Here is a 15,002-nt window from a genome sequence, read left to right as displayed (position 1 = left end):
CCTTGTACATTATCCAAAACCATCACGGTTGAATCTCCCTGTCTGCCCTAAGATAGCACTCACGTGGGGTAGTCTGTCTGTCTACTTGATAAAGTTTTCCCTCTTTCTCCAACTTTCCATTCCTTTTCCAAACACACGACACGGGGAAATTCTCAGACTCCATATTTGTTTGGGCATCTTGGGAATCCTTGGAGGATATTCTGAGATCATGCTCTGTCCATGAATCTTTTTTTCCAAGACCCCCCTTCCAGTATCAGAAGCAGACTGTCCCTTAATCCTTAGGGATTGAAAATAGATTTTCCTTCTTCGTATGTGTGAAGTGAACTGTGACCACTTGGCTTAGGTGGCTTTGTTCCTGGCCAGCAACAAAAGAGGGGATTTGATGAGGAAAAAATCATTTGGGCTGGCTTTCAAGAACCCCATGAAAAGTTTTAAGATTTATGTGTTCTCAGATGCAGTCACACACGGATGAAAAAGAAAAAAGTAGGGGTACAGGGAGGGAGGAGGAAGAGGGGAAAAAAAACAGAAGAAAAGAAAAGAAAAAGGAAATCAAAAAGAAAAGAATCCCCTTTATATCCGGAATTGCTGACATTTAAAAAACAATATATTTTTTTTTCCTACTGTGAACCTTGAGCAAGGCACCCAAGTCCGGACCTACAAAAGTCAGCCCAGAGGCAAGTTTCCACAGTGTCTCTTTGCTTCAGTAATATGCTAAAGTAGTTATAAATCCTTTGTCTGAGAGATAGGAAGGAAAGACAGATTTTTCATCCAGGCGACTAGGATAAGATGGGAAGCCAAGTACCATAATGTCTTCATAAGCCCTTCAACAAGATTACTTAACAGACTGGTTTTCCCTGCCAAAGCAAAGTAAAGAACTAAAGCAGTTTGCTGCATAAGTTAGATGAACTTGGCCCAATTCCATCAAAAGATGGAGAATTGGGGGAATTGGGGGGAGTAGACTTTCTTTGTCTGAGGAGTAGCCTCACTTCTGTGTTCCATTTGTCACTGGATATCAGGTTCCCTTAAAAAGCAAAGTAAGCAGGCATGGATGTAGCTTATTGATAATTCTCTTATTCTACAAAATTAGCATTATTGAGTATTAAGTTATGCCAGGACTTTGCATATATCATCTCACTTAAGTCTTATGATGTATCCTCAGGAAAAAAAATGTATCAACCTGATTTTCAGGTGAGGAAATTGATATTGAGGATTTGAGCTGAATTCTTTCACACACACACACACACACACACACCATTTTGTATTTTACGTATCAGAAAGAGATCATATAAAAACTGCTGGGAAATCCATGCATAATAGAATATAATGAATAAATTTTTACAATGTCATGTGGAAGGAATTTATATTATGATGTGAATTGTCAGAAATCATATTGTGAATTCAACCTTTACAGGCATGAGAGAGATTTCCTATTCATTCTTTTTTTTATTTAAAATCAATTAATTAAAAACTAATAATAAAATAAAATAAATTAATTAGCATATAGTATATTATTAGTTTTGCAGGTAGAGTTTAGTGATTCATCATTTGAATATAACACCCAGGGCTCATTACATCACGTGCCCTCCTTAATGCCTATCACCTAGTTATCCCATTCCCCCACCCCCTCCCCTCTAGCAACCCTCAGTTTGTCTCCTAGAGTTAAGAGACTCTTATAGCTTGTCTCCCTCTCTGATTTATTTTACCTTTCCTGATTTATTTTCCTTTCCCTATGTTCATCTGTTTTGTTTCTCAAATTCCACATATGACTGAAATAATATATTTGTCTTTCTCTGACTTATTTGACTCAGCATAATACCGTCTAGTTCCATCCATGTCATTGCAAATGGCAAGATTTAATTCTTTTTGATGGCTGAGTAGTATTCCAGTGTGTGTATATACCACCTCTTCTCTGTCCATTCATCTGTCAATGGACACCTGGGCTCCTTCCATAATTTGGCTGTTGTGGACTTTGCTGCTATAAAGGTTGGGGTGCAAATGCCCCTTTGGATCACTACATTTACATCTTTAGGGTAAATACCTAGCAGTGCAATCGCTAGGTCATAGTGTAGCTCTATTTTTAACTTTTCAACTTTTTGAGGAATCTCCATACTGTTTTCCAGAGTGGCTGCACCAGTCTGCATTCCCAGCAAAGTGTAAGAGTGTTCCCCTTTCTCCACATCCTTGTCAACATCTATTATTTCCTGACTTATTAATTTTAGCCATTTTTACTGGTGTGATGTGGTATCTCGTGGTTTTAATTTGTATTTTCCTGATGCTGAATGACGTTGAGCATTTTTTTTTCATGTGTCATTTGGCCTTTTATATATCTTCCTTGGAGAAATGTCGGCTCGCATCTTATAGATGTAGAAATAGAGTTTCAATGACTTGGCCTGGGTTGTCACTAGAGACTCATGAGCACTAAGACCAAAGTACCTGAAATTTTGACTCTCTGATCTCATTTTAAATATTTTAGCTTTTATCATTATAAAATACAACCCCTTTCCCCATATTGGATACTGTAGACTATTGTTTTTATTGACTATCTTGTCAACTGGTCAGCAAATTCAGAGATAGAGGGAAAGAGCTTCTTCAATATAGTGTAGCAGTTATGGAAATGAACTTTAGGGTTCAACAGACTAGATTTGAATTCATGCTTTACCTCTTTAAATTTATTTTTTAGGATTTATTTTAGAGAGACCAGTGAGGTGGTAGAGAATCTCAAGCAGACTCTGCTGAGCATGGAGCCCAATGTGCGGCTTCATCTCACAACCCATGAGATCATGACATGAGCCAAAACCAAGAGTTGAATCCCCAGAGCACCGATTTCGTCTCTTGAAATGTGGGGATAATGAAAGTATCTATCTTACTGGTTTACTGTGAAGATGAGTTAACACTTTTCTTTTTTTAGTTAACACATCTGTTTGGGTTTTTTTTTAAGATTTTATTTATTTATTCATGAGAGACACAGAGAGAGGCAGAGACATAGGCAGAGGGAGTAACAGGCTCCCTGAGGAAAGCCCAATGCAGGACTCGATTCCAGGACCCCAGGATCACAACCTGAGCCAAAGGTAAGATGCTCAACCGCTGAGCCACCCAGGGGCACCAAGTTAACACATTTAAATCCCTTGTTCACCATATCTGACATATTTTTGTTATCATTAGAGACATGCTCAAAAGAAATAAATCTTTCAAAAAAAATTGGAGATTGGGCATATCTTCTTAAAACTAAACCTGAGTATTAAAATTATTCTTCCAGGGACTCCTGGGTGGCTCAGTGGTTGAACATCTGCCTTTGGCCCAGGGTGTGATCCCAGGGACCTGGGATCTGGTCCTGCATCGGGCTCCCCACAGAGAGCCTGCTTCTCTCTCTGTCTGTGTCTCTGCCTCTCTCTCTGTGTCTCATGAATAAATAAATAAAATCTTTTAAAAAATAAATAAAATTATTCTTCCAGAAAATGTAATGTCTCAAATATAGTATGCCTGAAGTATAGACAAAATTACAGGGTTGAAATAGAAAAGTAACCTTTGTATTTATCATTTCCCTTTCAGAAAACTCAACATGTAAATCACCAATGGAAAGTACCAGTCATCCTGTATTAAATAAAACTGAAGGAGAAATATTTTCCTCCTCTTCGTAAAACAACCATGTCATAAAGTTACTATTTAAATCATCAATTATTTAAAGTCAGTAATTCTCCTATTTTCACTTGTGCTCTATTAAATAATTGGTCACCACCATACCATGCCTTAATATATTATATAATCAGACATCAATCCTCTATAGCTCATCCTCCTAAGAGTGGAAAACAGTGATTTTATGTATTTCTCCTATAATTTACTTTGGCATAATTAACAATAACTTTGTAGGCTTTAGTTATTGGACAACGCTACAGAGAATATAATATGCTTACATTAATATGCCCTGGAAACATAAACTATGGAATGAATGAAGAGAAGGAACTAAACGAGTAAATAACGTTAAGTGGCCTTTGTAGCGCTCTCACGCAAGCAAAAACACGTTTTCAAGGACGAAACAAAGAACATCAGCGCCACCTGGAGGAAGGAGTCTATTTGACTTAGAAAGTAGACCTGAATTTTGGGAAAATGTGGGGAAATGGGCAACAGAGATGGTCTAGCCCTGTGTGGTCCCTACATGGTAGCAGGCATCTGGCTATTGAGCACTTGAAATATGCTAGTTCAAATTGAGATGTGCACACACCAGATTTCAAAGAATTAATGCAGAAAAAATATTAAGTATCTCATTCATAATTTTTTATTGATGATGGTACAATATTTTTTATTATATCAAGTTAAAATGTTACCACAATTAATTTTACCTACTTATTTTTACCTTTTTAATGTAGCTTCTAGACATTTAAAATTATACACGTAGTTCACATTATCTTTCCATCAGACAAGGCTGATCTCACCTTCACCGCTCAGAATGTGGGCCAAGGATCAGCAGCAGCACGGGTGTTCATTACAGGAAAGCTTGCTAGAAATGCAGGTTTTCAGGCCCCTATCCCCCACCCCCCACAAATGTAGAGTAGGAATCTACATTTTAGCAAAATCCCCAGGTGACTCCTATATATTAAATTTGAGACTTTTTGATACAATCCAGCCCCTTTGCTTTACAAATGAGCAAACTGAGACCCAAAGTGATAATGTGGCTTGTTCATGGTTATTCAGTTGGCTGCCCCAAGGCCTGATTCCCTGGTGGTCTTGAAACTGCCAATTATCGCACCCAACATGGTATCTTCCTGCAGACCTTTCCCTCCCAGAGTAAAAATAAAACAGATTGCTACTTCACTAGCAGAAAACAAAGTATCATTGTAAATATATGAGACTTTATGGTGTCTTCAGGGATATTTATAACAGAATTCTAAGGTATTCTTTAGCACTTGTACAAGAAAGTCACCATAAGTCACTACATAAGAACATACAAAACCTGTACCTAAATCATTCCTACAATTAACATCCTATCACCATGGAAAAAAGGCTGGAGTCTGGAATCAAAAAAGTGCATTCCAATCACTGAGTCACTAAGAACAATTTTTTTTTCTTTTCAAATTTTATATTGGCTAAATCCAAAGTTTACATCAGTATTCACTCTTTGCACTGTACTGTTCTATGGATTGTGTCAAATGCATGTCATATATCCACTATGACAGCATGATACGAGTGGTGTCATCACCCTAAAAATTCCCTGTGCACCACCTATTCATCCCTACCATCCCTAAAAGCCCCTGGCAACCACTTTTTTTTTTTTACACTTTACGGTTGTCTTTTCCAGAATAATGTGATATGGTTAAAATCATAGAGCCTGTAGCCTTCTCAGTAGATAGGCATCCACTTACCAATATTCATTTCTGATCCACCCATGTCTTTGGGAGGCTCGATAGCATGTTTCTTTTTATTACTAATCTATATGCAATTATATGGATGTATCATGGTTTGTTCATTCACTCACCTACTGAGAGACAGCTTGATTGCATTCAGTTTTTAGAAAAATAGCGTAACTCCTATCCTTGTTCCTCCATAGGTTTTTAAGATTTTTTCTCTCTTTCATTTTCTGCAACATTAATCCAATATGGTTAGGCGTAGATTTTTTGGTACTTATCTTGCTGGTATTCTCTGAGCTTTCTGAATCTGTGGTTTGGGATCTGTTGTTAATTTTGAAAATTCTCAGCCATTATTATTAGATATTTTTGCTGCTCATTTCTCCTCCTGCTCCCTCTGATATTCCCGTTAAGCATAGATCACCTTATTTGTGATTGCCCCCACAGTTCTTTGATATTCTGCTCAACTTTTCCATTCTCTTTTTTGTTTGTATTTCAGTCTAGGAAGTTTCTATTGAAATATACTCAAACTCACTGATTCTCTCCTTAGCCACGTCCATTTTAGTGATCAGCTGTTTAGACGTATTCATTTCTGTTACACTGGTTTTTTGTTTGTTTGTTTGTTTGTCTTACTTACAGCATTTCTTTTGAATTGTCCATCTCCCTGCTTCACTTACCCATCTGGTCTTGCATGTTGCCCACTTTTTTTTCATTAGAGACCAGAAAACATAGTTATTTTAAATTCCTGATCTTTGGGAATTTAATTTCCAAAATCTCTGCCATATCTGAATCTTGTTGTAATGCTTTCTTTGTCTCTTCACACTGTTTTCTCTTGTCTTTCAGCACGCCTAGTAATTTTCTGTTGAAAGACACATGTGATGTTCAAAGAACAGGAATTGAGGAAAGACCATTAGTTGTGAGGTTTTATGTTTATCTTGCTAGGAGTCAGGCCAGGTCTACATGTGAGCTTTCCTTCCCAGATTTTACTGAGTCACTAGTGTATACTGCCCACTGCAAGGTTACATCCTTGCAAATGGCCAAGAACTGTGTAAAGGAGAGAGATCCCTTTAGGATAAGAAGGAAGGTAGAAGAAGGAGTTTCAGTTTATAACCCAGCTCCTCGCAGGACAGTCTTACTCATTCTCTGAATGTCCAGCTCTTCACAGTATATTTAGCACACAGAAGGACTTTGAATAAGATGTGTTGAAAGAACAGATTAGTTTCTGTTGATCAGGTTCTATAGTTAAGGAAATGTTCCCTTCTTTACATTAGCTGGTAACACTATACAGAAATTCAGGAAAATGCTTTAAAAAGTATCACTTTCTTGATGGGATGAGTGCTGAGTGTTATACTATATGTTGGCAAATAGAATTTCAATAAAAAAATAAAAAATAAAGTTAGTAGTGCCTTTATGTCAAAATTGCTTTGCAATTAAACACATTGTTAAAAGAAACACAAATAGATACCAGTTTTTGGTGGTGAGAACGTAATTCATTGCATAGAAAGAGGAGGTTCCAGGTAAAATAATATTAGCAAAGAATTCCAAGGAGTAGATGTGGTTAAAATATTTTTCACTTCACTTATTTTTGTGAAGGTTTTTACTAAGATGAATCAAACCTAATCAATTTCCAGTGCTCTATGCATATGACCCAAATGCTTTCTCTCCTAAGCCATTATTCTTTTGTATGCCAACTGGAAAATGTAGATTGAACTTAGGAAATGAATTTCTGTGTCATTTGAATTGAATATACTGAGTGGAATAGGAAGCACAGTAACAAAATGAATTTTTTTTAATGATGTAAGTCATATAGGAAGGAAAGTTTAACTCCCACTCTCTTCCTTTCAATTGTCCCATTTCCTCATGTTTTATCCATTACTCATGTCAGGTTTTGTTATTAACCTAAATAAAATAATAGGACATCAACCCTGCTTATTATATGTAATAGTGAACAGATGGTTGGTTGCATATAATTATTGGAATGTAATAATGAAAATGATATGCAAAAATATTAATTTCAATACCATTAATGTGGCACTCAAGCATGCACTGGCTTTCATTTCTTGTATTGATGTCTTGAATAGATATGGAATGATTCATTATTCAATCATTCAACAATATACATTGAGTACCTATATGGCAGGCAGTGACATGGGCACTATAAAAATAGGGAGTAAAACAATTGCTGCCCACCCCCCGTGCATTTATTTTGGTGGCTCGGGACAGACAATAAACACATAAATGATGGGATACATGGAATGTCAGATTGTAACAAATATTGTGGAGATATGGGGAGAGGGAGTGCAAAGGAGGAAGGCACTATTTTATAAAGGGTGGTGTCTTAATTTTGAGTGGGAGCCAAAAGAATCACGGGAAGTAGTCATGCAGTTAACTGGGGGAGAGCTGCTTGGTCAAATGGAACAAAAATACAAAGGCCATAAGGCAGGAGCATGCTTAGCAGGTTGAGGAGCAACACAGAGGCCAGTGTGAAGGGAGTGGGGGGTAGAGGGACATGGCAAGAGGAGAAGGAGACAAAGTCAGAGAGGTAGCAGGGGCCAAATCAGGGAGGACTGAGTAGGCCCTTGTAAGGATTTTTGATGTTCCTCTAAGTACAAGGAAAGTCACTAGAGTTTAGCAGATGCGAAACATGATCTGACTTAGCCTTGAGAAGAAATCACTTCAGCTTCTGTGAGGGAAATAGACCTTAGGGAGTAAGGCAGAAATGGGAGTTAGAAGATTATTTTAACAATCCAGGCAGGAAGTGATGGGGACATGAACAAGAATGATAGTCCTGGAGATACTGAAATGGTATCAAATTCTAGACATAGTTTGAAGGTTAACCTAGCAGGATTTTCAGGTGGATTAGATGTGGTGTATGAGATGACAAGATAAGGCCAAGATTTTTGAGGAATGGAGATAACCAGCTCCTGGGAAAACTGAGACATGAGTAGATTTTTTGTGAGGAAAAGAAGGGAGAGAGGGGAGATCAGAAATTGCTTTCAGAGATTCAATTTAAAAGGACTTTTAAATATTCATTTTTAAAATCGGGTAGACTAGAATGATTCAAGGGGAAGGTTGAGGCCTTGGAATTATTTCAGTCCCTGAAGCACGAGATCACTGGAGAAGTGAGTGGAAATGGAGCTGAGAAGAGTTTCAGGACTGAGCCTTGGGATATCCAACCCTCAAAGGGGCTGATCTGATTGTTGTCCAGCTGCTCAGATGTTTCATGTTGTGTCCCCCCCACCCCACCCCTGACCAAAAATGTCCGCTCCCCGAGGCTACAGCCCAGTCTTTCTAATCCCCACTATGCACTGTGCCCACAGTTGGTGCTCAATAGTTGGTGTATGAGTGAACAGACGAATGTACCAGGCAATGTTTAGAGGGGTTACCAAGATAAAGGAAGAAAAAGTAAGGGGGGGACCATACTGGATACATTTCTCCAGTCCTCATCACTCACTCCTCCCCATGGGAGAAAAAATGGTTTACCTGTTTGATGAACTTGGGAAAGGGAATTGAGACTGAGAGGCTCAGCAGACTCTGGGCTCTCACCTTGCACCAAGACTGCTGTTTGGGGGTGAGGAGAGGGGGAGGTAGTGATAAATTATACTCACCCCTCAAATCTCAATGCATTGTTCTGTGGTCTTTTGTTTCCTTCCACTGACCATACTGTTCTCAAGGTTCACCCGAGTCGTCACAGCACATATTGGCCCTTCATTCATTTTTATGGCCAAATAGAATTCCATTGTATGGCTATACCACCTTTTGCTTATGTATTCATCCACTGAGAGACATTTCGATTTTTTCCATCTTTGGCTATTCTGAAGAATGCTGCTGTAAACATTCACATACAAGCTTCCATGTGGGCATACGTTTTTAATTCTTGTGGTTCTACGCCTAGCAGTACAATTGCTAGACCATGTGGTAACTCCATGTTTCACTTTTTTGAGGAATTCCCAGACTGTTTTTCAATGTGCACCATTTCCCATTCCCCCTAGTAGTGTGTGAGGATTCTAATTTCTCCACACTTGTTATTATCTGGCTGTAGTTGTACCACTGGGTGTGAAGTGCATCTCACTGAGGTTTGGGTTCAGATTTTTGCTGATAGATAACGACGTTGAGGTCTTCTGCTATGCGTATTGGCCATTTGTATACTTCCCTTTGTCCCTTTCCCCTCTACATACAGTTTGAATCCTACTTATATTGTATTGGTGGACCTTATGTTTTTATTTTTATTTTTTTATGATTTTATTTATTCATGAGAGATAGAGAGAGAGGCAGAGACATAGGCAGAGGGAGAAGCAAGCTCCCTATGGGGAGCCCGATGCAGGACTTGATCCCAGGATTCTGGGATCACACCCTGAGCTGAAGGCAGCCACGCAGGCGTCCCGACCTTACTTTTTTTTAATATTAACTTGAGGCTTGACATCTAACATGATAGTTCTTATCCTCCCAAACACAAAGACCTTAAAAGAAATCTACCACTTCATCCCATCTTAACCATTCTCTATTATTTTATTCCAACTTTTTTTTATACAAGTTTGTCAATAACATCATTTTATGAAATAAGTGCTTACTCAGTTACCTAAGTAAACACCTCACCTGCCAATTACATCATTTATCATTGTCCACCACATCTCACTCTTTCCTTCTGGGTTTGATTTCCTTCTTTCCAAAGGACGTGCTCATGTACTTTTTTCAGTAGGACCCGATAAGTAATGAATTACATTACTTCAATTTTCAAAAATTCTATTATCCTTGAATGATAGTTTCTTGTGTGTAGATTCTAATTGACAGTTACTTTGCTTTAATATTTTGAAATGGAAAAATAAATAAAAAATTTAAAAAATTTTAAAAAATATTTTGAAATGGGATTCCACTGATTTCTGAATCATATTATTACTGTCGTTGGTCTAATTATCACTCCTCTAGGTAATTTGTTTTTCTTCTCTGGCTGCCTTTAAGATTTTGTGTGTGTAAAAAAAAAAAAAAGATTTTGTGTGTGTGTTTTGTCTGACTTAAATTTTTGCTTCTGGGGGCACCTGGGTGGCTCAGTGGTTGAGCATCTGCCTTCGGCTCAGGGCATGACCCCAGGATCCTAGGATCGTGTCCACATTGGGGTCCCTGCAGGGAGCCTGCTTCTCCCTCTGCCTGTGTCTCTCATGGATAAACAGATAAAATCTTTTTAAAAAATAAAAAAATAAAAATAAATTTTTGCTTCTGTGTCTAGATGTCTTTATTTATTCTGCCTAAGGTTCATTATGTTCCTTAGATACGAAGAGTCACAATTTTAATTAAATTGGAAATTTTTTCAACTGCTACCTTTTCAAACTTTGTGTGTTCTGCATTTTCTCTCTTCTGGCCTCCTCTTGATTATAGGTTGGCTCACTTCCTTCCCCCTCCTTGTTTCTTTCCTTCTTTCATTTTCAATCTCTATTAATTTCACTGTTTTCTGAATATCTACCACAGAAATAGTTTCCCAGTCTCTTTTCAGCTCTCTAATGAGCTATCCAATCACTTTTTGCCTTTTTTTTTTAAGATTTATATATTTATTTTAGAGAGGTGGAGGAAGGACAGAGGGAGAGGGACAGAGTGGAGGAGGGATAGAGAGAGAAGGGAGAGGTTCCCAAGCAGACTCCACGCTGAGCACAGAGCCCAACTTGGGGCCCGATCCCATGATCCTGAGACCATGACTTGAGTTGAAACCAAGAGTCAGAAGCTTACCAACTGCTCCACCCAGGCGCCACATGCACCACTTTTGCCTTTTCTAGAACTTCTATTTGTGTCTATAAAACTTGCCTGGTCTTTTCCAACAGTGCATTATTTCTAGGGTTTTGACTCCTTCTATTGTGTCTTGGAACATTTTGAACATATTAGTTTTATACCTCTCAGATTGTGATTTAGGTATCTCAACTTCTTAGAGCTCTGTATTCCTGATTTTTGTCACTCATAGTATATGGATTCCATGAGTCCAATACTTTTTAGGAACCCACCTTTAGCGTGAGTTCTTTTTGCTCTGACGATCTTTTTCAGGTGGTTTGGCATTTGCTTGTAGCAGCAGAAGCATCAAAGGTTTAGACCAAAATTTTATGTTATTTTTTTGGTTAAGAAAGATAACTAAGTGAAAAGATAGAACCATTGCCCAGGAAACTGGATCTAAGGTAAACAGGTAGAAGGCAGACAGTAGAGTTTTGAGTAGAGGAGTGACATGATTCACTCACATTTTTAACAAGATTACTCTGGCTACTGTGTGGAGAATAGACTATAAAGGGGACAAGGGATAGAAATCGGATACTAGCTGGGAAGCTATTACAATAATACAGTAGAGAGGGAAAAGTGATTTGGACCAGGATAGTAGGAATGACTCAGTAAGAAATGGTCAGATTATGAATGTACTTCTCTAACATTTTTTATTGTAAAATGCAATAAAAAGTACATAAAAGCACATGAAACACAAGTATAGAGCATAACAATTATAAAGTAAACATCTCTATAGCCACCACACAGATCAATAAATAGAGCACCACCAGGACCCCAGGAGTCCCTCATATAAACCTCTTACCAAACAAACTTTTCTCCCTTGAAAGTGACCTGCCTTTTATAATAGTCATTTCTTTGCTTTTCTTTCCTGTTTTTAAACTTTATATAAGTAGGATTATACAGTGTGTAATTTGTCACCTTGTCTTGTCTCACCCAACACTGTTTGTAAGATTTATCCATATTGCATGGAGCTATACTAGGTTCCTTGCAATCTCTCTAGAATATTGGATTGTCTGAAAATGGATCACCATATTTATCTAGTCAATTGTTTATAGACATTTGGGTTGTTTTCAGTTTTGAACTATCATGAATGCCCTTTGAATATTATTGTCTATATCTCCTGGAGCACATGCATGTGCCTTGCTCTAACATACATCCAGGAGTGGAATTGCTAAGTCATAGAATATGATACATTCAACTTTACTAGATAATGCCAACCTGTTTCCCAAAGTGGTTGTAACCATTTCTCCTGCCTCAGCATGTTTTGATGATTCCAGTTGCTCTAGAATTTTAACACCTAGTATCTCAGTTGTTTTAATTTTAGCCATTCTGATGTAATATTATATTCCATTTAATTTTCAATTCCCTGATTATCTATGTGATCAGTCACATTTTTATACGTTCTTGGTAATCTGAATATCTTTGGGGAAGTCCTGCTCAAGTCTTTTGCCCATTCTTTGCCTGTCTTTTTTTTTTCTTTTTTCATTTTTAAAATGTTTTTTTATTTAATTCTATATTAGCTTTATGTATAGTAAATACCTTTCCCCATTCTTTGCCTTGTATTTCACTCTGTGATGTCTTTTGATGAAAATAAGATTTGAATTTTAATGTTGCAGAATGTACTGATATTTTCTTCCAATTGTTTTTTATATCTTAGGGTGGGGTGGAGAGAACTTCCCTACCAGGAGATCAAGTGGTTTCTTTTATTTTATTTTTATTTTTTTTTTATTTTAATTTATGATAGTCACACAGAGAGAGAGAGAGAGAGAGGCAGAGACACAGGCAGAGGGAGAAGCAGGCTCCACGCACCGGGAGCCCGACGTGGGATTCGATCCCGGGTCTCCAGGATCGCGCCCTGGGCCACAGGCATGCGCCAAACCGCTGCGCCACCCAGGGATCCCAAGTGGTTTCTTATATAACCTTCTAGAAGATAAAGGAGAAAGTAGTCTCCTATATTACCTTCCAGATTTATTTTTGCCTTTCATACTAGGCCTCTAATCCACCTGGAATTGATTTTTTTTTTTTACTAATGGAGTAAGGAAGGGATCCCATTTCTTTCTCTCTCTTCCGTCACCACTCATGTCTATCTCCAGAGATTTATTCATCTGTCCTAGCCTCACTTACAAAGTACATCCTTTCCCCACTGATGTATCACACAACCTCAATCATACATCAAGTGTTTGTACATATGGGGATTTGTTTCTGGGCTCTCCACCATGCTCCACTGTCTATTGTCTATCCCTACTTTCATTCCACACTGACATCATTACTACAGCTCTGTGTTAGCCTTGATGTGTCATAGAATAAACCCTCCAATCTCCTTCAACTTCAAGAGTGCATTGGCCATCTTCAGCCTTTCCTACTTCCATATAAATTTTACTTTTTTATTTTTTTAAAGATTTATTTATTTCAGAGAGAGAGAGAGAGTGAGAACAGGGAGAGCGGCAGAAGAAGAGGAAGAGAATCTCAAGCAGACACCCCACTGAGCATGGATTCCAATGCAGGGCTCAGTCTCACAACCCTGAGATCATGACCTGAGCTGAAGTCAAGAGTCTAATCCTCAACTGACTGAGCCACCCAGGCACTCCTTCCATATAAATTTTAGAATCGGGTTATTAAATTCCACAAAAAGTTGGAATTTAATCAGGATTACATTTATTCTATAAACCAGTCTGGGAAGAACTGACTGTCATCCTAACCAATCTGTCATCTCGGTATAGCTCTCATTTTAGATATGTCTTTTTTAATACCAGTTTGATTTTATTTTCTTTGAAAAAGACTTACACATCTTTTATGGGATTTAGTCCTAAACACATAAAATGTTATGCCATTTAAAATCATATCTCTAAAACAATTACCTTCTTTGTTTGCTGGGAAATAAAATGATCGATATTTATAAATTGATCTTTGTATCCAGCAACCTTTCCGAATTCTCCAATTAGTTCTAATATCTTGTCTGTAGACTTTATTGGAGTTTCTTATTATCTTCAAATAATGACAGCTTGTTTCTTACTTTGCAGTTCTTAGAAATTTCCTCTTTTCCTTACTTACTAAGCTGGTTAGGGTCTTTCATAAAGCATTGACTCCAAAGGTTTCATTGAATTGACTGAATTTGGGTTTCATGTTTTGAAGGCACAACCAAGAGGAGTTGCTGACCAATTATAGTTAGGCTGTGAGAGAGAGAGGCATCAAGGTTGAGTTGAAAGTTTTGGGCCTGAACAACTGGAAGAATGGCACTGTCATCTACTGCAGGCAAAGCCAGAGATTTGTTGATCATATAGTGTTGGTAATTTCAATGAAGATAAATAAAAACCGACTTATACTTTTTGGTGATGATCTCTCTCTCTCTCTCTTTAGCCTGGTTTTCCACCTCTGAAATAATTCACTCCAGGAAGGATTTAAACATATACAAATGCTCTCAGTAGGGTTTGACTTGTGACTTCCTGTTTAGCCACTGCCCTCTACAAGGGGGCTTGCCTGAATATGAACTGTGCACTCTGATTAAAATCTGAACCAAAAACAGAGAAAGAGATACTTTGCCCTCTAGCCTCAATCGTTCCTATTTTATTACACACAAACACACACCTATCTTGTTTTGCAAACTTTCTCAAGTCAAATAATTAAAAGAGAATCTCTCTCACCAAGGTAGCCTAATGCCTGCAAGTAGTTTGTCTGAAAGAAGTCCTAGAACGGCCAGCTGCATTTCTGTGGTGTTAACCTAAAAACAATGAAGAGAAATGAAGGGGTAACTCCCGCCGAAGAGATTCTGGGTCATACAAGAGCTCATTGTCCCAGCTAGAAGGCCAATTTGACCATCCTTTATCACATAGCTCTCAGGGCATGGTAAAGCCTTAGGCATTCTTGCACAAAGAAGCAAAACTGTAACAATCCTTTGGTTGTTTAACCTAC

This window comes from Nyctereutes procyonoides, unplaced genomic scaffold, assembly GCF_905146905.1.
Source record: "Nyctereutes procyonoides isolate TBG_1078 unplaced genomic scaffold, NYPRO_anot_genome, whole genome shotgun sequence".
In the NCBI taxonomy this organism is placed as follows: domain Eukaryota; kingdom Metazoa; phylum Chordata; class Mammalia; order Carnivora; family Canidae; genus Nyctereutes; species Nyctereutes procyonoides.
This window is presented reverse-complemented; position numbering follows the sequence as displayed.